Source organism: Lynx canadensis, chromosome E2 (assembly GCF_007474595.2).
Source record: "Lynx canadensis isolate LIC74 chromosome E2, mLynCan4.pri.v2, whole genome shotgun sequence".
NCBI classification, from domain to species: domain Eukaryota; kingdom Metazoa; phylum Chordata; class Mammalia; order Carnivora; family Felidae; genus Lynx; species Lynx canadensis.
This window is the reverse complement of record NC_044317.1, coordinates 17060699-17084882: the sequence shown is the minus strand read 5'-3', so window position 1 is coordinate 17084882 and position 24184 is coordinate 17060699. Positions and strand designations below refer to the sequence as shown.

Sequence of the window (24184 nt, the reverse complement as noted above, 5' to 3'; positions counted from 1 at the left end):
TGGAGTGGACTTCTCAACATCCATCCCACCCCACATACTAAGTCTAAGACAGTTGGGCAGTCCTATCCCCCTGGCCTGATCGGTTGTACATGAGACCTCTGTAAGAAGTTTCCTCTCCAAAGAGAGAGTCATAGAAAGAAGTGGTGTGGCTCTCCTGCTACCAGCCTGAGGAGGAAGCGTGCACTAAAATGGCCGAACGGAGAGATGGAAAGAACATGAGACTTTGTTGACTCCAGCCGCTGATTCAATGAACCCCGAAGCTCTCTCTACAGCAGGACTTCCATTTATGTGGAGATCATAAATTTTCTAATGTTGTTCAAGCCTTTTGAGTTGAGGTTTCTATTACTTGCAGCTGGAAGCATCCTCACTGATGAACTATTCTTAAGAAGAATGACTCATGGGGAAACAATCCTCCCAGCTTCTGATTAACTTTGGCCTCCAGAGATAATTATCTGGGCCATCAGATGCATAAAAAAATATGGAGGTCGTAAGATTAAAATTTTAGTGGTTACATTTAGGGAGAGGAGTAGTGGCTGGAAGGGGGTCTGAGAGGGGCTTCTGGAATGCTAGTGTTTCTTGATCGGAGTTGTGGTTATATGGGTGTGTGTACTTTAAGATAAATTCATCAAACCATATATCTGTGATTTGTGTACCTTTCTGCATGTAAGTTGTACTTCAATTTAAAAAGCTTGCTGAAAAATACTATATTGTAACCAGGCCTCCAAACAAGCTGTATCTTGACTGGAAGGATATGAATGGTATATTGTGGTCATTTTTTTAGGCAGCTGAATTAAGCTAGAGACATGCTTTCTTTTATAAACTTCCAGAAGCTCACTGTAATGACCTTGGGTGTGACCAGCCCACTCTAATCTCAGCCAAAATGTTTTCCCTTTTGGTTAGGCTGGGAGAGCCTCAAAGCCTTGCAAAGGAAGGGCTTCATCATTTTTAGAATGTAGTCACAATGAATATTAAAAACCCAACTAAAAACTAACAGAGCAGAGTCAGTCCACGAAGGGCTTTGTCAAGCCGCATTCTCTGAGAGGTATTTTAGTTATAGGGGGTCCACTCCAAGGAAACCACTGGGTTTGGAAGAATGCAGTCACGGACCTCATGCAGCTCAGGTTATTGAGAGTTTTAATTCATGGAGGAAGAGCTATAACATGCTTAGTCAGGTTTTTTGTTTGTTTGTTTGGAAGAAAAAATATATGGTCTTTGGGGACCCAATTATCTAGAGAAAGACTTAACTCCGCTACAAGAAAACTAGCTGAGGAGAGTTACCATAAATCATGGGTTAGATGGAGAGTGGAATTGAATAATGTGACAGCAAGACTCTGGGAATACCAATCTTCATGAGGGAGAGGATTTGAAGAGGGATCCCATCATGAAACTAAATGGGGAGTATGGTTGATTGGTGGTCAGGCCCTTGGAATTCAAATTCCTGAGGGATGTAGAGCCCTGTTCTGTTTGAGCAGCCACATCGATCTGCAGAACCGCAGGCTGACAAAAAGAATGTGGAGACAATGTATTTTATTATATTCCACCTATCTCTTCAGGGTGCTTTCACACCATTATATCCTCACTACCACCTGGTGATGTAGGTAAGTTAGAACTGATCCTAAGAGAGACAGTGACTAAGAGAACAGGTTCTAGAGTCACCAAGACCTGGGTTTGGTTCCTGTCTCTGTCTTGCTAGTGGAATGTTTGTGCAATCTACATAGCCTGTGTTTGTGGTTCTCTACTTCAGAGGACATTAGGCAACGTGGAGATATTTTTGATTGTCACAACTGGAGGAGGGCCATTAGCATCTAGTGGATAGAGGCCAGGGATACTGCTCAACATCCTACAATGCACAGAACAGCCCCCCACCACAAAGAATTGTTCAGTCCAAAATGTCAATAGTGCCACTGTTGAGAAACGCTGGGTCCTATCTGATTCTCAGTCTCTTTGTCTGTAGAATGGGGATATCAACATTATCTCACTGGGTTATTGTGAAGGGTAGATTAAATAACAGTTGACATTGGATTGTCTGTTCTTCCACCATCCCTTCCCCCTCTTCAAGGAACTGCCCTCACAGGACTTTACATCTCTACAGAATTAGATTTCTACGGGCTGAATGCCAATAACCTACAGTTCCATCTAGTTTCATGATGTTTGTCCCTAGCAGGCATTTTGCGTAGTATGACTCTGCCCCTTTGCCACAGTTGACTGGGTCAGGGGTGGACACTCGATCCAAACCAAAGCAGTCAGAATTCTCTCCCCAGGAAACTTTGTAATTTGCACTGAGAGTCAAGTCTGCTAGGGTCTTGAATGGAGAAGGTACAAACCTGGGAGTTGTGGGTGGCCATTTTCTCCCATGTGGTCGGGGGTGCAGTTTATAACAAAAGAGAAAATTGCAACAATTATGGAGAGAAAGGCATCCAGAAGAGACCCAGTTCCCAGAGTCTGTGTCCTGGCTGCTCCCTGCCCTTAGGCCCCGTAGCCCATTTCTACATCCTTGTAAGACTTTCTGCTTAACCTGGCTTCGGTTATGTGTGTCTCATGTCCAAGAGACACATAATAACCAGCGAGAACATATGTAACAGCACTTGGCATGGTGCCCGGGAATTAAGCCCCGAATAAGTGGCAATTATTATTATCATCCCATATTAGAGATAAAAAAGTTGACACCGAGAGATTAAATAATTTGTCTCGTTGTCACACAGCTCTTTAGCAGTAAAGGTGATCTGAAATCCGGGTCTCCTCACATCTAGACTGAGGTTCTGTTCTGTCTGTTCTTTAAATTGTGAAATAAAACTTTCAGAATAGCGCATGGGTAGCTAAGTATCTAGGTGTAGTTAAAAATAACTCGCAGTGAACCTTGGTGTATCTCACCCAGGACAGGAACTAGAAAACTGGCTGTAGCTTGGAAGACCGCCCTGTGCCTCTCCCTGCCAGAGGTAACCAATATCCTGTTTTTCGTTGAAATGGCTTTTAATAGTTTTTCCACCTACATGTGCACCCCTAAACTACATGATTTAGCTTTACTTGTTTTGGCATTTATAAAATGAGACTGTACATATTCTTTTGTAACGTTTTAAAAATTTCGACACTGTACTTGTGAAGTTCCTCTATGCTGTTATGCATAGTTGTAATCCATTTATTTTCTTTCTTTCTTCCACAGTGGATTTATCCAAGCTACTGGTGACGTGCATTAGGTGATTTCCGATTTTCAGCCAGTGGTATTACCAAGGGCATCCTGGTCTGTATATGCTGGTGCACGTGTGCAGGAATGTCTCCTGGGTACCTACTGGGAGTATACCTGTCGTATCTGAGACTTCCTCTGCTCCACATACTTGGGGGTTTGGGTTCTTTCGCAGGCACATGCCAGTACCCGGGCCAGAGGCTGAAGAAAGTATTGTGTAGTGCTGTAGGACACATAGAGATTTAAAACAAAGTATCTTTCCTCAAAAACTGAAACATAGGGTTACCACATGGCCCAGAAATTCCACTCCAAGGTATCTACCCAAGAGAACTAAAAACATATGTTCATGTTAAAACTTGTACATGAATATTTATAGCAGCACAATTCAGAATAGCCAAAAGGCCCATCAATTGATGAATGGATAAACACGATGTGGTCTGTCCATACAACGGGATATTGTTCAGCATAAAAAGGAATTAAATGCTGATACATGAGACCACGTTATGCTAAGTGAAAGAAGCAGGCACGGAAAACCATATATTACATAATTCTGCTTCCATGAAGTGTCCAGAATAGGCAAATTTATAGAGACAGGAAGTAGATTGTGGTTCCCAGGGGCTGGGCGAAGGGGTGAAGTGGGGAGTGACCCTTATGGGTACAGGGTTCCTTTAGGAAGTGGTGAAAATGTTTTGGCATTAGTGATGTTGGTCTCACAGCTTGTGAATAAACTAAAAGCCACTGAACTATAGTCCTTAGAAGGGTAAGTTTTATGGTATATGAATTACATCTTAATGAAAATGTAACTAAAAACATAGTATCTTTGCTCATTCATTTACTCAAAACACGCGTATTATGTAAGTATTAAGTACCTAAGATATGCAAGACATCCCTCAGCACATTGTTGGGAGACATTGGTCAGTGAGTTAGACGCGGCCCCCATGTGGGTCAGAACCATTGTCAGAGAGCAAGTGACACATTCAAGAGTGGTCACTGAGCAGAGTTTAATGAAGGGACTGCTTGCAGAAGTATGGGCAGGGTTAAGAGGTCCCTGGGGAAGTGAGGCATTTCAGGGTTGGCAACAGACGGCAGCCATTACCGCCCCCCCCCCCCCCACAGGCCTGGAAAGGCAAGGGGAGAAAAGTGGTTCCCGGAACCCAGCAAGAGCTGCAGGAGAAGCTGCGTCACAGGGGCTGTGGCAGAGAGGGGGCCACCTACCCACGGCTCCCTCTCCCGTCTGCTGCTGGCGGGTATGGGAGTGTGGGCCACACAGACCCCATCGGTCAGCCTCCTCAGGCCTAGAGGACAGGGGAGAAGGCTGGAGAGGGACTCTGGAGAAGCAAATAGAGACTCTCTGTCCTCACGGACTTTCCATTTTCAGTGGAGAGACATACCAGAAAAAATAAAAGCAACAGAATGTGATAAGCAAACAGGCTGACATGAAAGAGAGCATCTTGGTGTGTGGGTGTGTGTGTGGGGCGTGGGAAGACGACACTAGATTTGCTGCCTGGGAAGGTCTTTCCAAGGGGAAGGAGGCGGTGCCGTTTAGCTGGGACCTGAAGAATGAGCGCCTAGGTGATTCGAGTGTTATTTATTGAGATGGGGAAGCTTGGAGGAGAATCAGCTTTAGGGGAGGAAATCAAGAATGCCCTCTGGGATATATTAAAGACAGAACATACACCAACATCGAAAAATAACAACTCAAGTTGGAGTGTGAATCCACGGGACTCGGGAGAGGCCACGGCTGCGGGCTGACACCCAGGGCCTACCTCTCGGAAGCCAGGACTTGCGTGGACTGCGCCCTCCCTGGAGGTTACACCAAGTGCTGGCACAGCGCGCTGGCTCGGGGCCTCCCGCCTGCTCCCAGGCCTCCTCCCAGCATTTATTGGGACTTTGCCACATCCCAGGTTCTTCCTTCACGAAGGCGAGAAGGGCCAGGGGAAGGTAGTATCCTTTCTGAACACCAGACGTGACACATCGCCTTGACCGGGCAGGAGCTTCAGTGTGATAGCTAGGGGGGCCACAGGTAGGCCTGCCGACCACGAAGGGTCCAAAACCTACTTGGAAAGGCACCCAGGCCTGTGACTAATATGGTGGTGCTTCGGAGCACCCAGAGGGAAAAGCTGGCCCAACATCCTAGCTGGAGCCAAATCAAGAAAGACAGCAGGAGAGAAGTGAGTCTACAACTGGCACATTCTTCCTCACCCGGTGGGTCTTGTGGCGTCAGCTGGAGTCCTCCTTCGGGTGCCTGTAGCCCGCACAACTTGGCACATCTCTGTATTTTCTTCCATAGAGGTCTCTCCTCTCTGGCTCCTGGCCCAGCCAGTTGCCCACAGACTGGAAAACAAAGGCTCACTGCCTTCCCTAGAGACCTGGGCTTAAGGGATGGGCCTTGAGCAGGCTGGGCGGATGCTCTGTTGATTTTTTTTTCCAAGTGCAGAGAATGTGACAGCCAATTCCTGTTGGAAATGGCTTTTGTTTTCTTTGGAGCACAAAGCACTTTTCCTTTCTCGTGATTGTTTCAGTTCAGGTCATGTTTAGGATGGAGATGATTTGCTAACCTAATTGCCTGCCTTTTAGATCTGTGGTTCTTAAGCTTTGGGGGCACAGATCCTACTGCAACCCTGATAAAAACCATAGACCCTCTCCCTAAAAAACACACACACACCGCTCCCAAATTTAACATTTAACATCAATCCTAGCAGGTTAAGATCCCTTGGGTTAAGGAAGGTCAGTCCTTCCAACTCCCCCACTCCCAATCCCCTCTGCCCCCTCTTTCTTTTCAGTCTGGATCTTAAAATTCCCTTTCTTTAGCACTTCTCAGGGGCCAGCATTTCTTGCCTGCTTTCTGCCCGAATTAATGCCAGGTGCCCAGCCTCTGAGGAGCAGGGGCCTTCGCTAGCTTCAAGCTGCTTTTGGCTCGGAGGCTCCAGTCCGGTGTCGCTCCAGTTTTTCAGACAGCAGAATATTCCAGTGGGATTTGTAAAACTTTTGTCTCATCCGTGCCTAGCTGTTACGAAGGGGGCAGACAGCAAGAGTCTCTGCAGATTCTAGACGAGGGGGCACAGCTTTGGATGAGACTGGGGAGACAGGCGTTGTCTGGTTTTGTTAAATTCCAGAAGCAAGTCACTTTGCCAAAATTGCCAAAAATAAAAGGACTGTCTAGACACATATTAGAAGCTCTCCTATGAAGACAGACCATCCTGAAGATCATGGATTTATGCTTAAATGGTGAGACAAAGGGGGTCATTTAAGTAACAAACAGGTATTGTACCTGCTGGTGCTCTAGGCGGGTTCTAGGAGCCTGGGGGGGGGGGGAAGGGGGGGGCACGTGGTGAATGAGACAGACAAGGCACCAGAGAACTTTAGGTAGTGACAAGTGCAAGTATGAAAACAGGACGAAGTGATAGATGTGACCGTGCGGCCGCCACGACGAGAGAAGATGTCTCTGAGCAGGTGGCACTGGAACTCCAGCCTGATTATTGAGAAGGGAGCATCCACCGGGAGGAAGCGAGCTCCAGGTGGAGGCAGCGGCCGCTGCAGGGCCTTGAGGCTGGAACGAACTGGTGCGCGCGCAGAGGAAAAGGAAAAGCGCTTGTGGACGGCGCGGTCCGAAGTGGGGAGGGAAGGGAGGGAAGGAGAGAGGTAGGCGGTGGGCAGATGGCTGTGTGCTTTGTCGGAAAGACGACGAAGGGTCTAGAGCAGGCGTCTGATGTGATGTCATTTGCAGTTTGGGAACGGGCCTCCTGGAGAGAAGCACATTGGGAGAGAGCGAGAGCGAGCGGAAGTGGAGGCAGCGCGAGGCCGGTCGTGGGGGCCAGGTGAGGGGGGGCGGGGATGGCGGCTCAGGCCTCTCGGTGGCGCTACAGTGGGAGAGAGGAGGAGGCTGTTTTCCAGGTGAACGCACGGGGTGCATAGCATAACGCATGGCGGTTAAGACTCCATGGAAACTTAAGTTTAATACGTTTTCGAAGGGCCAGGGCTATGTTGTTCTCGCTCTTGGCCAGTCCAAGGCTTCCTGTTCGTGCCCTTCCAGGAAAAACAATGACAAAGATACAAATCCTCCAGAAGAGAAAGTTGCTTGGCTGTTCTTGTCTCTGCAGAATGTCAATGTGCTTGGCAGGCAAGAGGAGGGGAAGGACAGCGGATATGTATTAAGTGCCGACTGCATACCTTGATCTCATTATCTAAGAACCCTGCAAGCCTCACTTTTTTTTTTTTTTTTTTTTAGATGAGGAAACAAGTTCAGAGAGGTTAGTTTAATTGTCCAAGGTCACATAGCTAACAAGTGACAGGGCTGGGATCCAAACCCAGGTCTGTCTGAGTCCAGTTCCTTCCACATCAGGCCCTGGGCTGGCGAGACCAGGTGAGCACACTGAGTAGGCCTGCATGGCCCCGAGGCTCCCCAGGGTTTTAGCTACTCCTCAGATGAAAGCTGGTCTCTGTTGGGGGTCTGCTGACTTTTCCAGACCCTGGGGGTGTGCTGGGTGCAGTGATGTTGAAGAGTCATGTTTTAAGACAGTCCCAATTGGGGCGCCTGGGTGGCGCAGTCGGTTAAGCGTCCGACTTCAGCCAGGTCACGATCTCGCGGTCCCTGAGTTCGAGCCCCGCGTCAGGCTCTGGGCTGATGGCTCAGAGCCTGGAGCCTGTTTCCGATTCTGTGTCTCCCTCTCTCTCTGCCCCTCCCCCGTTCATGCTCTGTCTCTCTCTGTCCCAAAAATAAATAAACGTTGAAAAAAAAAATTAAAAAAAAAAAAAGACAGTCCCAATGGTCGGAAGATTTCCCAATGCCAGCGAATCTAGTAAAGACAGAAGGAGTTTGGGTCTTGAGACAAGCTCATTAGCACTCATTCCGTTTGGGTGAAATCAATTAGGGCTAACTGGAAGGTACAGCCTCTGCTCTCTGTTGACTCTTGAAATGAGAGACTGATGGTGGCTACCAGTTATCATGGAGGCATGCTCAGGGGCAAAGACTCTGATGACAGAGTCTAGGCTGTGAATCCTGCCCCTGCTGCTCTGTGGCCAGTTGCTTGGTAGGAGGACTCTGCAGGGCTCTGGAGGGTGACTGTGTGTGTCACCTAAGACCCCTGTGGGTCTCAGGCAACTTAGAACGGACTGGGCCTTGCAGGTTCCACCCGGCCTGACTGCCCAGGCCTGTGCCAGAGAACGACCGGGCGACGTGCCCAGTGACGGCACAAAGGAAGAGCCTCACACCCCGGGTTACACCCAGGGTTACGCAGAGCAGCATGACACTGTGACCTTGTCTTCGGTGCTTTTACCATCTGCTGGGTGCTGCCTACTAGACTACAAGCTCAGTGCGGGAGGCCTTTTTTTCTCTCTCCTTGTTTCCACTGTGCTTGAGTGGGTTACCTGAGGTTGGCTGACAGATATGTCTAGACCCTCCAGGACTGGACACATCAGTGGGAGTTAGAAGCCCAGCAAGAGGAAACCAAGGCATTAGGAAGAGTACGTTTTAGGATCAGGTAAAAACTAGCTGCCAGCACAGGGAGGGAAGCCTTGGTTTTCCCATCTGTGGAATGAGGCGATGAGGCATGAGGTCGTGCACCTAAGTGCTTAGCAGAATTCTCGGCACATAGCGCCCAGCCCACCGGAGTGAGTGCATAGCGCTTCTACAACCACCCCCGGCGCCTTGCGTGGTTCTTCATATCTCGGTGGGAACTTTTACATTTTTTTTGACTGTGACCCACACCACAACCTTCTAATGTGTGTGCATGTCTCTTTAAATATAACCGAACTATAAATTTTGTGAACTAAGACCCTTACTATGTGTGATGAACTTTGACGGTTTGCATTGTGTTCAGTTTTGTTGAAAGAATCCTGAAGGGGCAAAGGGTTACTTTCTGGGGTGATGGACATATTCTGTATTTTGATGAAGGTGGTGGTGGCATGGATGTCTTTGCCCAAAATCGTTGAACTCTATATTAAAATGGGTACCTTTTATTGCGTGTCAGTTAGATCTCAGTAGATTTGCAACCCTCTAATTTTTATTGAGATACAATTCACATTTCACAAAACTCACCCTTTTAAAGTGGATACTTCAGTGATTTTTAGTATAGTCACAGAGCAACTGTGACCACAGTCCAAGGTCAGAACATTTTCATTACTCCAGGAAGAAGCCCCGTACCCATTAACAGTCACTTCCCATCCCCCCAACCCTAGTCCCTGGCAACCTAATCTACTTTCTGTCTCTGTGGATTCGCTGGTTTCAGTCTTGCGTGGCCGGGAGAGCAGCCTTTGAAGTTAGACTGGATACTGGGCCTCTCAGGGGCCACCACTCACCACAACTGGGATTTCTCTATTTGGTCCTGGCACTGGGTGGTGAACTCCAAGAGCATCAGAGACGCTGGCAGATGACTCACATCCTGTGTCCCCACCTCCTTCCTACACAGACCCCAGGCCTGTTCAGTCCTCCGGAAGTGCCCCTTGCTCTCCTGGTGAAGATCTGGACGATGATGCACCAGTGAAGGAGTGGAGAATGGACTTTCCAAAGTCCATGGGCAAACCCATCACAGAAATACAAAGAAGTAAGTAAGGTCTCAGAAATGTGTCCAGCAAGGTGGGGGTTGGGAGTGGACTTGGAACAGAGGTTGGGCAAGATGAGTAAGTTAAGGGGCTGTTACCAGCCTCCTGGAGGACGGGGGACCTGGAGGTGGCTCGTGCCCCATGTATCTGGCTCTTTCCCACACCAAGACTCCACCCAGGACTATGGAAACTGTCCTCACTCCCTCCACCCCCACTGCCTTGGAAAGGTGCGGCCAAAGGAACAGCTGAGGAAGGGAGAGGTTGAGAAGCAAAGGGGCTAAGTCTACAAGGGGGGTGGATGGGGGGAAGGGGGGCAAACCCACAGCTGGCTAATGACTGGCACCGGCTCTGCAATTACCTGGAAATGGGTCTGCTACAAGTGCTTTCAAAAGAGACATGGAGTCTTCGCAGGGACCACCTGGAGAGGTGAGAGGAAGAAGTCCGGGAGCTTTAGAAATCCTTTTTAAATTCTTACCAATAGGGATGGAGGTAGGACTCCGGTGATGTCTAGGGAATGAGTGCACAAGCCACTTACATAATAAAGTTATCATGTGTGATTGTCTCTAATAAGCCTGGAAGGATTCTCACTAACCTGCCAGTAACCTTAAGGGAAAGGAGTTTCACTGTCTACTTTTTTTTGCTTTCTTTTTTTTAGAATTGTTTGCTATTTGCAGAATTTTTTAAAAAGATATATTTTTACTCTTTGTTTAAATAGGTGATACATTCACATAGAAAATCTTCCCATTCTTGCCCTCATCTGCAGAGACACCCTCTCGGCATGCTGCAGGTGAGTAGTGTTCTTAATTATGTATCTTTCCAGAATTTCTTTATGCATATTTAAGTAAATTTATATAAAGTTTCTTTTTTTTTTTTTAATAGAGAGCACGTGCAAGTGATGGGAGGGGCAGAGGGAGAGAGAAAGAGAGAGAGAGAGAGAGAGAGAGAGAGAGAGAGAGAGAAAGAGAGAATGAGAATCTCAAGCAGGCTTCATGGTCAATGGCAAGCCCAAGGTGGGGCGTGATCTCGTGACTGTGAGATCATGACCTGAGCCAAAATCAAATGTTGGATGCTCAACTGACTGAACCACCCAGGTGCCCCTATATAAAGATTCTTAATACAACTTTTTTTGAACTCTATCTCTGGGAGGGAAAATTTGAATTCAAACCAATGACTAGACATAAGGACTCTGGAGATTTCCCATAATGAAATATCCACAGGCAGCCACTGGGAATGAGGTTTAGCCCTCCAAAGGGAAGAGAGCGTTTAGACATAATATATGTAAAACAAAAGTGATAAATGGTCACGGGCCAAGAAATACAATAAGAAGGAAAATTACTCCAAATCTCTCCACCCCAAAATAACAATAATTAACATCAATTGAACATTATTCTGGACTAGTGATGTCTAATAGAACTTTCTGTGATGACATAAATGTTTCCACACTATCGAAGTAACCATTAGTAACATATGCCTGTTGAGTGCTTGAAATGTGGCTATTGCAGTTGAGGAACTGAATTGCTTATTTTGTTTTTTTTTAATTAACTTTAACTTAAACATACATAACCCTGGGTGTCTGATGCCTGCTGTAATGGACAGCACAGCTCTACCCCCTGCTGAGTGCGTACGCATGAGTGGAAAGATGTAAAAAAAAGGCTGCGGATGCTTGGCATTGCCCAAACGCATAATCATGATTACTAATTGATTTAGTAATTCTATTTCTAGGAATTATGTTTAAAAAATGGTTATGACTGGGGTGCCTGGGTGGCTCGGTTGGTTGAGTGTCTGACGTCGGCTCAGGTCATGATCTCACAGTTTGAGAGTTCGAGCCCCGCGTCAGGCTCTGTGCTGACAGCTCAGGGCCTGGAGCCTGCTTCGGATTCTGTGTCTCCCTCTCTCTCTACCCCTCCACCACTCACACTCTGTCTCTCTTTCAAAAATAAATAAACATTAAAAAATGGTTATGACTTTGTTCAAAACTGAGCTCTGAGAATGTTTATTAATGAAAAACTGGAACGCTGTAGGAAAAGTATTTACTGACATGGGAATATGTTCACAACTGTCTTTTGAGTGAAAGGCCGGTTATAAAGCAGGATGATTTCATTAAAATGTAGATATAAATAGCCTAGAAAGATATATTTCAAATGTCTCAGTACATGGCAGGCACTCATCATATATTTTTATACGAACGAGCGTATGTTAATAAGAGTTAGCACTGGGTGATGAAATTATGAGTGATTTTATATGTGCTTCTGCTCCCTTATTGTATTTTCTCACTTTCTGTGGTGAACACATTGAAAAAAAATATATTTGCTGAACAGGGGTGCCTGGCTGGCTCAGTCAGAAGAGCATGCTACTCCCTTTTTTTTTTTTTTTTTTTTTTCAACGTTTATTTATTTTTGGGACAGAGAGAGACAGAGCATGAACGGGGGAGGGGCAGAGAGAGAGGGAGACACAGAATCGGAAACAGGCTCCAGGCTCCGAGCCATCAGCCCAGAGCCCGACGCGGGGCTCGAACTCACAGATCGCGAGATCGTGACCTGGCTGAAGTCGGACGCTTAACCGACTGCGCCACCCAGGCGCCCCTCCTTTTTTTTTTTTTAACATTTTATTTTTTGAGAGACAGACAGAGAGCATGAGCAGGAGAGGGGCAGAGAGAGAGAGAAGGAGACACAAAATCCAAAGCAGGCTCCAGGCTCTGAGCTGTCAGCACAGAGCCTGATGTGGGGTTTGAACCTACAGACGGAAGATCATGACCTGAGCCAAATTCAGATGCTCAACCAACTGAGCCACCCAGGGGCTCCGTAGAGCATGCGACTCTTGATTTCAGGGTCGTGAGTTCGAGCCCTACTTTGGATGTAAAGTACTAAAAATAAATTTAAAAATAAACTTAAAAAAATCTGCAGAAAGAAGTATAGTTGCTAGGTAATAATATTTGAGAGCTGGAAGGAATTTTGAGATGAAAGCACATTCGGCTAGTTAAAGGCAGAAACCCAGGTTTCCCGACTACACACAAACAATTTCTAGAGCCAAGGAGAAAAGGTTGCTGGATTGTCTCCTGTTCTGGATTATCCTGGCCAGGACAAACTCTCTCCGTGTGGCAAACCAGGAGTGGATTTAGAGAGGAGAAGACAAAGGGTATTAATGCTCCTCAGCAAGGTATAAAATATCACAAAAAATCTCTCTTAACAAACTATGGGCATTGCAATCTTTGCTCTAGCTGGGCCTGCCTCCCCTGTGTTGGGCCCTCTGTTGTGACTCCAGCCGGACACCCTCCAGGACTCCCTATCCGGTCAGCGTGGGGGAGAGAAGTCTCTGTCCCTTGCAGGAGGAAGTTTTCTGGTTGTCCCCATGTTTTGGCTCTTCTTCAAAGCCTATCCTTTTTCAAAATTCTTAGCTGAATCACTAAGTCTCCACCTCAGATGTCCTTTCTTTTTATTCAGCCCGTGCTTTTGGTATTCATGCTCCACATTGAAACTTTATTATGTGAAATGATTATTACTACCTCAGAGGTCTTAGTTCTGTGACTTAGTCACACTTTTTTTTATCCCGCTTTTTTTTTTTTTTTTTTTTTTTTTTTTTTAGTACCAACTAGGTCCTAAGCTCTGGTGAGTACAGAAATGTACAAAAAGTATTTATCCAAGAGAAGTGAGAACACAGACCCACCAAAAAACCTCTGCAAAAATGTTCACAGCAGCTTTATGTGCAATAGCCAAGACTGGTAGTAACAAACCAAATGCCCATGCACAGGAGAACAGATAAATAAATTGTGACATAGGCATTTATTGCTTAGCGATAAAAATATGGACCAAGGGCCTGAGTAGACATTTCTCCACAGAAAATGCGCAAATGGCCCACGAGCACATGAAAAGATGTTCAACATCACCGATCATCAGGGAAATGAAAGTCAAAACCCTAGCGTGATACCCCCTCACACCCACCGGGATGGCTCCTGTCAAAATCCCCTAGACAGTTGCAGGTGTCGGCAAGGATGTGGAAAAAGCGGACCCCTGTGCGCCGCTGGTGGGAATGTGAAATGCTACGGCCGCTATGGAAAATAATAGGGCAGTTTCCCAATTACTTATGTTCACAACAGGCAAAAGGTGGGAGCAGCACCCTGTCTGCTGATGGATGAACATATAAACTAAACGTGGTGGATGCGTATGATGGGATAGTGCTCAGCCTTGACAAGGAAGGAAATCCTGACACAGGCTGCAACATGGGTGAACCTTGAGGACATTATGATACGTGAAATAAGCCAGCCACAAAAAGCTAAATACTGTATGATCCCATATCTACAAGAGGTAATAAAGTAGTTGAGGGGTGTGGGGCTGGCTCAGTCGGTAGACGTGCAACTCTTGCTCTTAGGGTTATGAGTTCAAGCCCCATGTTAGGTGTAGAGATTACTAAAAAAATTAAATAAATTAGCTTAAAAAATAAATCAAGTAGTCAAATTCATAGGAACACAAAGTAGAATGGTGGTTACCAGGGCCTGGGGAGAGGGGGGAAAGTTGTTGTTTATAGGTGTAGTGTTTCAGTTTTGCAAGATGAAAACATTCTGGAGATCTGTTGCACAACAGTGTGAATGTGCTTAATGCTACTGACAGTACACTTAAGTATGGTTAAGTTGGTAGATTTTTATGTGTGGGTTTGTTTTTTGTTTTAATCACAATTTAAAAAGCTGTCTAGGTCATCAAAAATGAGGAAAGTCTGAGAAACTGTCAGAGACAAGAGGAGCCTGAGGAATATATATGATGACTGAATGCAATAGAGTGTCCTGGATGGGGTCCTAGGACACAAAGAGACATTAGGTAAGCTGAGGAAATCTGAATCAATTATGGACTTTAGTAAATAATGATACATCAACACGGGTATGTTAATTGTAGCAAATGTACCATACTGTGAGATCTTAACAGTAAGGGAAACTAGGGGTGCCTGGGTGGCTGAGTTGGTTGGGCATCTGAATCTTGATCTCAGCTCAGATCTTGATCTTGGGGTTATAAGTTCAGGTCCTGCCCTAGGCTCCATGTGAGGTTTGGAGCCTACTTAAAAAACAAAACAAAGGGTTCCTGGGTGGCTCAGTAAGTTAAGCATCCGAGTTCGGTTCAGGTCATGATCTCCTGGTTCATGAGTTTGAGCCCTGCATTGGGCTCTCTGTTGTCAATGCAGGGCCTGCTTTGGATCCTTTGTCCCCTCTCTCCCTGCCTCTCCCCTGCTTGCACGCGTTCTCTCTCTCTCTCTCTCTCTCTCTCTCTCTCTCTCTCTCAAAAATAAAGAAACATTAAAAACAAAACAAAACAGTAAGGGAAAGCCTGCCTGGGGTATATGAAACTTTTTTTTGGTACCTTTTGACCACCGTCACCCATTTTGCCAACCAGCCCCCCTCCACCACCACCCCCACCCCACACACACAGCTCTGGCAATTACCAGTCTGTTTTCTGTATCCATGAGTATGGTTTTTTTTTCCTTTGCTTGTTTGTTTTTAATTTTTATTTATTTTTATTCTCTATACCGAACATAGGGCTCAAACTCACAACCCCTAGATCAAGAGTTGCATGCTCTACTGACTGAGCCAATCAGGTGCCCCTGTTTGTATGATTTTTTAGATTCCACATATGAGTAAGATTGGACATAATTTGTCTTTATTTCGTGAAAAAATAGAAAATCTGAAAGACTGATTATTAGAAAAGAGATTAAACCAGTAATCAAAAACCTCCAACAAACAAAAGTCCAGGACTAGATGGCTTCACTGGTGAATCCTACCAGACGTTTAAAGAATTAATACCACTTCTTCCCAAACTCTTCTAAAAACAGAAGAGAGAACACTTCCAAATTCATTTTATGAGGCCAACATTACCCTGATACCGAAACCAGACAAGGATGCCACAAGAAAAGAAAAATCCTTGACAAAATATTAGCCAACCAAATCGAATACATGAAAAGGATCATACGTCATGGTCAACTGGGATTTATTCCAGGGATGCAAGGATGAGTCAACGTATACAAATCCATCAAGAGGATACATCACACTGACAAAGTGAGGGATAGAAGTTACAGGATCATCTAAATGAATGCAGGAAAAGTATTTGATAAAATTCAACATCATATATGATAAAAACAAATGGCGAGTCCAGAGGGAACCATGCCTCCACATAATAAAGGCCGTATGTTTATCCAGCCAGCAAAAAGAGTGAAATCTTGCCATTGGCAACGACATGGATGGAACTAGAGAGTATTACGCTAAGTGTAATCAGTCAGTCAGAGAAAGATGAATACCATGTGATTTCACTCATATGTGGAACTTAAGAAATAAAACAAGCAAAAGGGAAAAAGAGAGAGAGGCAAACCAAGGAACAGACTCTTAGCTAAGGAGAACAAATTGATGATTACCAGAGGGGGTAGTGGTTGGAAGGATGGGTGAGATAGGGGATGGGGATGAAGGAGTGCGCTTGTCCTGAAGAGCACCAGGTGTTTAAAATAAAAACTTAAAATAAACAAATACATACACGCGTGCATGCATGCATACTGTATGTGACAGGTCCGCAGCTAACATCATGCTCAACAGTGAAAGCTGAGAGCTTTTGCTCTAAGGTCAGGAACAAGACAAGGATGCCTGCTCTCAACACTTTTATTCAACATGGTATTGAAAGTCCCGGCCTGATTATTTAGGAAACACTTTGTATTATCTTTATAATTTTCTATAAAGGTAAAACCATTCAACAAAATAAAGGCCTTTAAAAAAATAATTCAGGGGGCACCTGGGTGGCTCAGTCAGTTAGCATCAGACTCTTGATCGTGGCTCAGGTCATGATCTCACGGTTAGTGGGTTCGAGCCCCACATCGGGCTCTGCACTGACAGTGTGGAGCCTGCTTGGGATTCTCTCTCTTCCTCTCTCTCTCTTTCTGTCTCTGCCCCTCCTGAGCATGCTCACGTGCACCGTCTCTCAAAACAGACAAACAAAATAAAAAAAATAATAATTTAGGCTCTGCCTTGGAGGAATGTGGTGGCTGGGGGCATGAACTTGGAATGGGTTTCCTGGGTTCAAACCCTGGCTGTACCGTGACCTGGCTGTGGGCCCTAGAGAGAGATGTAACCCTCTCGGTGGGACAATGTCTTCTTCTGGAAAGTAAGTGGTAATACTAGGACCTCCCTCAGGGGGGAGCTGTGAAGACCAAATGAGATACTCCACACAAGTGCTGGGCACCACCCTTGACTCTTCTATAAGAGTAAGAAATCGCAGCAGACAGATCAGTGGCTGAGAGTGCATTTCAGAGCCAGGCAGTCTGGATTCAAATTCTGGTCTCCAGTGTCTATTTATAAATTTGTGGGCCAGTCATTTGGACCGAGCCTCAATTTCCTTAGCTATAAAAAGGGCTGAATAACGCCCACCCACAGGGTTGTTGGGAGGATTGAAGGAGCTCCGTGCACAGGGTGAGCGCTGGCTCAGTGGTTGCTGCTGGAGTTGAGTAGATGTGCAGTAAGAACTCAGGGGAGGAGCAAACAAAACCGCCCGGGCGTTCACGGAGGCTGCAGAAAGGGGCCCGCTCTGGCTTCTGGGCCGAGGCTGCTGATGGGCTGCTTTGCAGTGCTCCAAGGTCCCATGTGACCTCCTCCCCCACCCTGTGAGGTCCTCCCAGGTCCCCAGCTTTGGAACAAAGCCTCCGCCTGCCGTTCTGCCACTGTTCTCTGTCTGAACTCTGATTAGGCCCTTATCTCAGCGGCTTTGCCCTGCTTGGCTGCCTGTCACATTCAATTCCATTCCAGGCCTTTCATCCTGCCCTGGCCCGAGTGTCCCTGAGTGTGAGGTTGTGGGACATGGGGCCTGGTCTCTATCGTCCTTGATTCCCACAATCCTAAGCACCGGTTCCAGAACACAGCAGCCGCTCAGTTCATGGCGGCTGAAGAAAATAAAATGAGAAGCTAACTCCCAGGCCTTGTTGTAGTTGGTTTTCAAGGCACTGAGAAACACCGGCGTACTCCCCCCTCCTCAAAAATACCTCCTGTCTCTGGATTCCCTCAACCCCCAAATTCTACAATTAGAGCTTCATTGCTTTGGCTTAAACCAAATTGGGGACCCCATACTTGATAAAAATGCAACATTCTGTATCATTCAGAATCCTAGCAGGAAGCAGAAGGCACACTCAAAAGGGTTTAACTAAAAAAATAAAATAAGACAGTGACAGGAGTGTTTACAGTGAAGTGTGCAGGATGGAAGCTGCTGGCAGGGATGGTGAGGCACCCTGGGATGTGCGACAGCAGGCAGCTGGTAGTACCCTAGGGCAGAGGAGCCAAAGGGAGCCTAATGGAAGCTGAGCCACGAAGGGCCGCCTTGAGGGAGCACCGATGCCGTGGTGATGCAGACACTGCCCAGTGATGCGAGGCTGCAGCGGGGACTAAATATCTCCTTGTTCCTCTCCTCTTGCCCTCAGATCTCTCTGCAGTGCTCCCTCCCACTCCCCGCCCCGCACCATTGGCCACCCGGAAGCCGGAGGGTAAGGGGGCCCAAGGGTCCAGGCTCCTAGGGACAGAGAGCGAGAGAAAATGGATCTGGGCGGAGGGTAGAGGAGCAAACCGAGAACAATAAGCCTTCAGAAGTGACGTGTTTTAATCTTATCAATCGTGTGCAATTCAGCATAAATGACAGCATCCGATCCTTTAAGAAGACGGAGGGGTAAGAGACCAGGGTCCTGAAGATTTAGAAAGAGAAGAGCACCGCTGTTTGGGGAAAGTATACGTCCCCTTACGAAAAAAGGCAAACCTTGCCTGTTTCCTGTGGTGGTTCTAGAATTTCCATATGTCTGTACACTTGTTCATAAGGATGGTAATCTGGGGATGGGTAGGAAACCACCACTGAGCAATCACATGCTCCACTGAGGTCTGAGTAACTAGGGGTGGTGCTGAGGAGGATTACGGAGCATTAAGTTTCTCCCCCATCTCAGCCATTCCTTGGGCTCCTGCACAAATCTTTGTCATCGCAGGATTTCTGGGAGCCTCAGACACGCTAACGTGACCTATGATCCTGAGTTCTGGGAAAGGTGATCTGGGAGATATCCTTGACCCCAGGAGCCCCCTCACCAGGTCCACCCTGGGACCAGTGGGACCCACTGTGGGAACTGCCGGGATTTGGGTAGATGGTCTTCAAATCCGTGTCTGGGCTGTAGGGCAGATGGGATCAGTGGCTAAGGCTGTTGGGGAGCGGGGCGGGGGGGGGGGGGCAGTAGAGGAGCTCAGGGGCAGAGGAAGGGAGCCTTAGTGTGGGATGAGGCTCCCTTGGGGCTGAGAAGGGCCAGGGAATCATCAAGGGCCTTGGCACAAAAGTGGGATCCAGGGAGCAGGAGTCTGGGCATCACCCACTGTAGCTTGTTGGGAATAGAGGAACTCGGGCCACACCCCACGCCTCCTGAATCAGGATTTGCATTTTCACCAGATCCCTATGTAATTCTGCTTTGTGTAGTTTGAGAAGCCCTGCTCTGCTGAGCTTGTCTGCTCTTTTCCCCTCAGTGCAGCTGAGCTCTTTCCCCTCAGGGCCTTTTTCATTCAGAAAGTCATTCAACAAATGCTGAGTGACTGGTCCTTGCCTAGTACTGGGATTACAGAAATTAATAGCAGAGAAGCAAGTAGGAAATCGCAACCCAGTATGGAAAATGCTACAGTAAGGATGTCGTCCGTTGTCGGGTGGAGGAGGACCCGCAAGCTATGGTGGGGGTGTGTGGCCAGGGAATGCTTCTTGGAACTGCGTCCCTCCACCCTGCTCCTGACGCACTACTCACTTGGCCCCAAATCCCCCTCCTCTGACTCTTTCACTGTTTGTGTGCTCCGTTTCAGTTCATTATCTAAGCAGTGCTCCTCTTGTTTCCTCCCACTCAAGCCCTAGTAGGGCCCTAAATTCTGAATGTGAGAGGTTGAATGAAGGGATGGATGGATGGACGTATGGGACAGATTATCAGTACAGCAGGGAACAATGAGACCCACTGCACTTTCCTATCACCCACCAACCTGCTCTGCAGACCTCCTTATCCATCTCGTCCTGTCTAGATATGATTTTTGAAACGTGAGTGTTTATTTCCTCGATTATGGGTTTTTCGAAGGAGCACATCAAGCATGCTAGGAGTTCTTGCAAAGAAAGTGGTTAAAAGCGAGGCAGCTGAGTGGCTCAGTTGGTTAAGTGACTGACTCTTTTTTTTTTTTTTTTTTTTTTTTTTTTTTTTTTTTTTAGGAGTAGTCTTGAGCATTTTTTTTTTTTTTTTTAATGAAATTTATAAGTGACTGACTCTTGATTTCAGCTCAGGTCATGATCTCATGGTTTGTTAAGGTTGAGCTCCTCAGCACGGAGCCTGCTTGGGAATCCCTCTCTCTCCCTCTTTACCTCTCCCCCGCTTGCACTCTCCTTCTCTCTCTCTCTCCCTCTCTCAAAATAAATAAATAAACTTAAAAACAGAAAAAAAGGAAAGTGGTTAAAAGCACAGACACAAGCCAACATTCAAATCCTTATTTACTAGGTCAGTGACTTTGAGCATGTTTCTTTACCTCTCCTGACTCAGTTTCCCCACCTGCTAAATAGGGATAATAGGAGTACCACCCTCATAGTGTTACCGGGCAGGGGTCACATGAGTGATCTGTAAAGCGCCTAGGACAGTCCCTGGCACTCGGTAAGTGCCATGAAAGTGTTTGCTATTCATGAGAACTTGCTGTGTGTCGGGCCTGTGATCCACTGGCCTGGTCTCAGGTAATCAGGAAGGCCAAGAACATCCTCTGTGAAAGGCAGACAGTGGGAGGCTGTTCTTCCCCTCACACACATCAGGGAGTCTGAGCTAAAGGAGAAAGGTCTTTGTCCCCAGCAGGTGGCTTGCCTGGAGCCATCACAGTCTGGTAACCACTTTCATGGGGACTAGAAAGACCTTTTCCCCTGTCGTTCTCATCAGGGCTCTGTGATTGATTCTCTTGTCAGGGACCTCCTCCTCTTTGAAGCCCCCTCCCCCCCCCCCCCCCCCCCCCCCGGGGCTGAGCCTTTCCACGTCCTCCCCCTGCTAATGGGAAGCCAGTCAGTTGGCTCTGGCGGGCAGATGACGAAACCCAGGCTTGGCTGACTTTGAAACCAATTTGTAGAGTTCACATTTAGTGAGCTCTGAAGGCCAAAGGGCCAATGTTTGTTGTTTTTTTTTGTTTGTTTTTTGTTTTGTTTTTTTTTAATTTTTTTTCAACGTTTTTTATTTATTTTGGGACAGAGAGAGACAGAGCATGAACGGGGAGGGGCAGAGAGAAAGGGAGACACAGAATCGGAAATAGGCTCCAGGCTCTGAGCCATCAGCCCAGAGCCTGACGCGGGGCTCGAACTCACAGACCGCGAGATCGTGACCTGGCTGAAGTTGGACGCTTAACCAACTGCGCCACCCAGGCGCCCCAGGGCCAATGTTTTTAACTTGGGAATCCTCCGGGCCTTGATTGGATCTGTGTCTTCTGAGTCTCTGGGGCTCCCAGCTGTCTCCTACACATCTAATGGAATAAGTATCAGAACATGCACCTTGACCTCTGAGACTGAGTAGTGTCGTGTGGAGGGGGGTTCTTACCCTGGACCATTTCAAAGACATTTGGCTGACCCTGCAGCTCTGAGATGTTCTTGGAAACTTGGGGGATTTGTTGCCACGGCTTTCTAGCCAGGCTGCCTCTGATGTTGGGGGAACAGGAGAGGTCTCTGCCTTTCAGCCCAGGGCCCGATTGAGCAGAAGGAGGCACTCCGTCTTGGGGAACAAGAGGGCAACTGACGCTCTTGGTGAGCTTGGGAAGTCTCAGAGGAACTCTTGAGGTGGCTGCTGGGCCAGAGGTTGGGGGCAGAGCAAGCTGAGACTGTCACTTTCAGGGGCTGACTGTGGGGTCACAAGGACAGTGTAAAACTTCAGTATGGCTGGAGTCTTTCTTTTTTTAAATATTTTATTTTTAAGTAATCTCTACACCCATTGTGGGCCTCGAACTCACAACCCCCAGACCAAGAGTTGCATGCTCCACTGACTAAGCCGGCCAGGTGCCCCTGGAGTTTTTATTCACTGCCAGCAGATGTTGTCAGCTGAAACCGTTGGTTGTCACTTCCAGCACCCTACCCACAGCACTGTCTGGGTCATGTGGGTAATCGGCACCTGGCTGACCTTGACTTTTTCAATCTACCGTTCCGTGAAGGAGCAATGACACCAGACTATCTTGGCCTTCACAGAAGACCCTCGGGTGTTTCTTTTTTCTCTGTAAAATCTTTTTATTTCAAAACAATTTCAATTTCAATTTTACAGAAAAGCAGCAAACATAGCATATGTATGAAGAATTCCCATATGCCCTTCACCCAGATTCACTGTTCACATTTTGCTGCATTTACTTGCTGTCTCTCTTTCCATATGTGTGTGTGTCTGTGTGTGTGCGCGCACTCACATATGTATATGCAGAATTTTTTTTCTGAACCACTCAAAACTAAGGTGTAGACACATTTACCCCATAATACTTCAATGCATATTTCCTAAGAATAAATATGTTTTATTGCATCACCACAATATGATTATAAAATTCAGAAACGTTAACATAGTACTGATCCAATACTATTATTTAATCTACAGTTTGTATTCCAATTTGACCAATTTCCAGTAATGTATTTTCTAGCCACTTTTCCCCCATCCAGGATCTAATCCAGGATAAGCATTACATCTTGTTGTCAGGTGACTAAAAGTCTCTAGAAATGCTCCTTAATCTATCTTTGTGTTTCATGTCCTCGGGAATTTTCCAAATGAAAATCAACCTGAAGGCATTCTTGAGGCTGTAACTACTCTAAATGCTAACTCAAAAACAAAAAAATCCTTTCCAGTTGTTGCCTTTGAAGCCTCAAGACAGGTGGGTTTGACAACGATCTATTTTGGTCATGCCTGGCCCTTTCTGGCGTTTCCATCTACACTAGTCTCAGATGATCCCGGGCTTTGGTCTTGGGTACACAGTAGATGCTTAATAAGTACTTGCTGATTTGCCAGGAGACAACATGGATTTGGCTACTGGATCAAATAACCCCAGTGACATTCCAGGAGGATTTTGCTGATGTAGATAGGGGGACAAAGCGTTGGCTCTTCCAGAGGTGAATACCAGGGGCAATAATCCAAGGACAGCAGGAAGGCTGTATCTTTCTATTCTGTAGTTCGCTTAGATTCTCCTTCTCCTCGAAGTCCCCAGCAGGACAGTTGGGAAGCTCCACTGCAGGTTGTTAAATCCACCAAGTGGTGGCGGGGTGCAACCTGGTGCTGTTACAATCCTGTAAACCCTGCCACGTATTTTTTGACCTCTTGCCTAGGGTCTATAAATTTAGATCATCTCCGCAGGAACAACAGAGAATGGAGCTTTGAAATCAACCTATTTGTGGTTGCCAGCCTCCAAGATGTCTCCAACCTGCCTCCCCTGCCATCTAGCCCTTGCACACCCCCTCCCACATGAATCAGGGCTGGCCTATGTGAACGACAGAACTGGGTAAAGGCGACAGTTGTCTGCCTTCTGAGGCTAAGTCATAAAAGATAATGCAGCTTCCACCTAGGTCTCTTGGCTAGCTTGTTTTAGAGGAAGACTGCTATTTTGAGGACACTTGGGCATCCCTGTAGGGAAGCCCATGCAGAGACGAACTGAGGCCCCACCCAAAAGCTGGCACTAACTTGCCAGTCATGAGTGAGCCACCCTAGAGGTGGGTCCCCCAGCTCCAACCCAGCCTTCGGAGGACTTCCGCAGTGACCAGCGTCTGACTGCAGCCTCCTACTCAAGTTACTCCCAAATTCCTGACCCACAGGAAATAGTAAATGATTAGTGAGAGATAGTAAATGATTAGTTGTTGTTTTTTTAATTTTTAATGTTTATTTTCTGAGAGAGAGAGAGAGAGAGAGGAGAGAGAATGAGAGGATGAGTGGGGCAGAGAGAGAGACACAGAATCTGAAGCAGGCTCCAGGCTCCAAGCTGTCAGCACAGAGCCTGATGTAGGGCTCAAACTCACAAACCGAGAGATCCTGACCTGAGCAGAGGTAGGGTACTTAACTGACTGAGCCACCAGGTGCCCCTGATTATTGTTCTTTTAAGCCATGAAGCTCGAGGTAATTTTCCGTGCAGAGATCGGTAATTGTCACATTATTCTATTGAAAAGTAAAAGGGTGCCTGGGTGGCTCAGTTGGTTGAGTGTTTGACTCTTGATTTTGGCTCAGGTCATGAGCTCAATGAGATTGAGCTCTGCATCAGGCTCTGGCCTGGGCATGGAGCCTGCTTGAGATTCTCTCTCTCCCTCTTGCTTTGCCCCTCCCCTGGCTCGCATTCTCTCTCTCTCTCTCTCAAAAAAAAAAAAAAAAAAAAAAAAAAAAAAAAGTATAAAGGTACATATGACCCAACAATTCCATTTCTAGATATATGCCCAAGAGAACTGAAAACATCTATCCAACAAAACTTGTACACTGTGTTCATTGAGGTGT

At 46.7% G+C, this 24184-nt stretch overlaps 1 long non-coding RNA gene across 2 annotated transcripts in view; it reads left to right on the top strand.

The window, feature by feature from the left end:
* The first annotated feature begins 865 nt into the window (after window positions 1–865).
* The window catches only part of LOC115502638, a 59209-nt gene continuing 35890 nt past the window's right edge, over window positions 866–24184 (top strand). For both annotated transcript variants that reach the window (XR_004342960.1, XR_003965148.1), the window contains exons 1-4: window positions 866–2936; window positions 3161–3194; window positions 9589–9723; window positions 10437–10508. This is a non-coding gene — a long non-coding RNA (uncharacterized LOC115502638). The remainder of the gene's footprint in view (window positions 2937–3160; window positions 3195–9588; window positions 9724–10436; window positions 10509–24184) is intronic.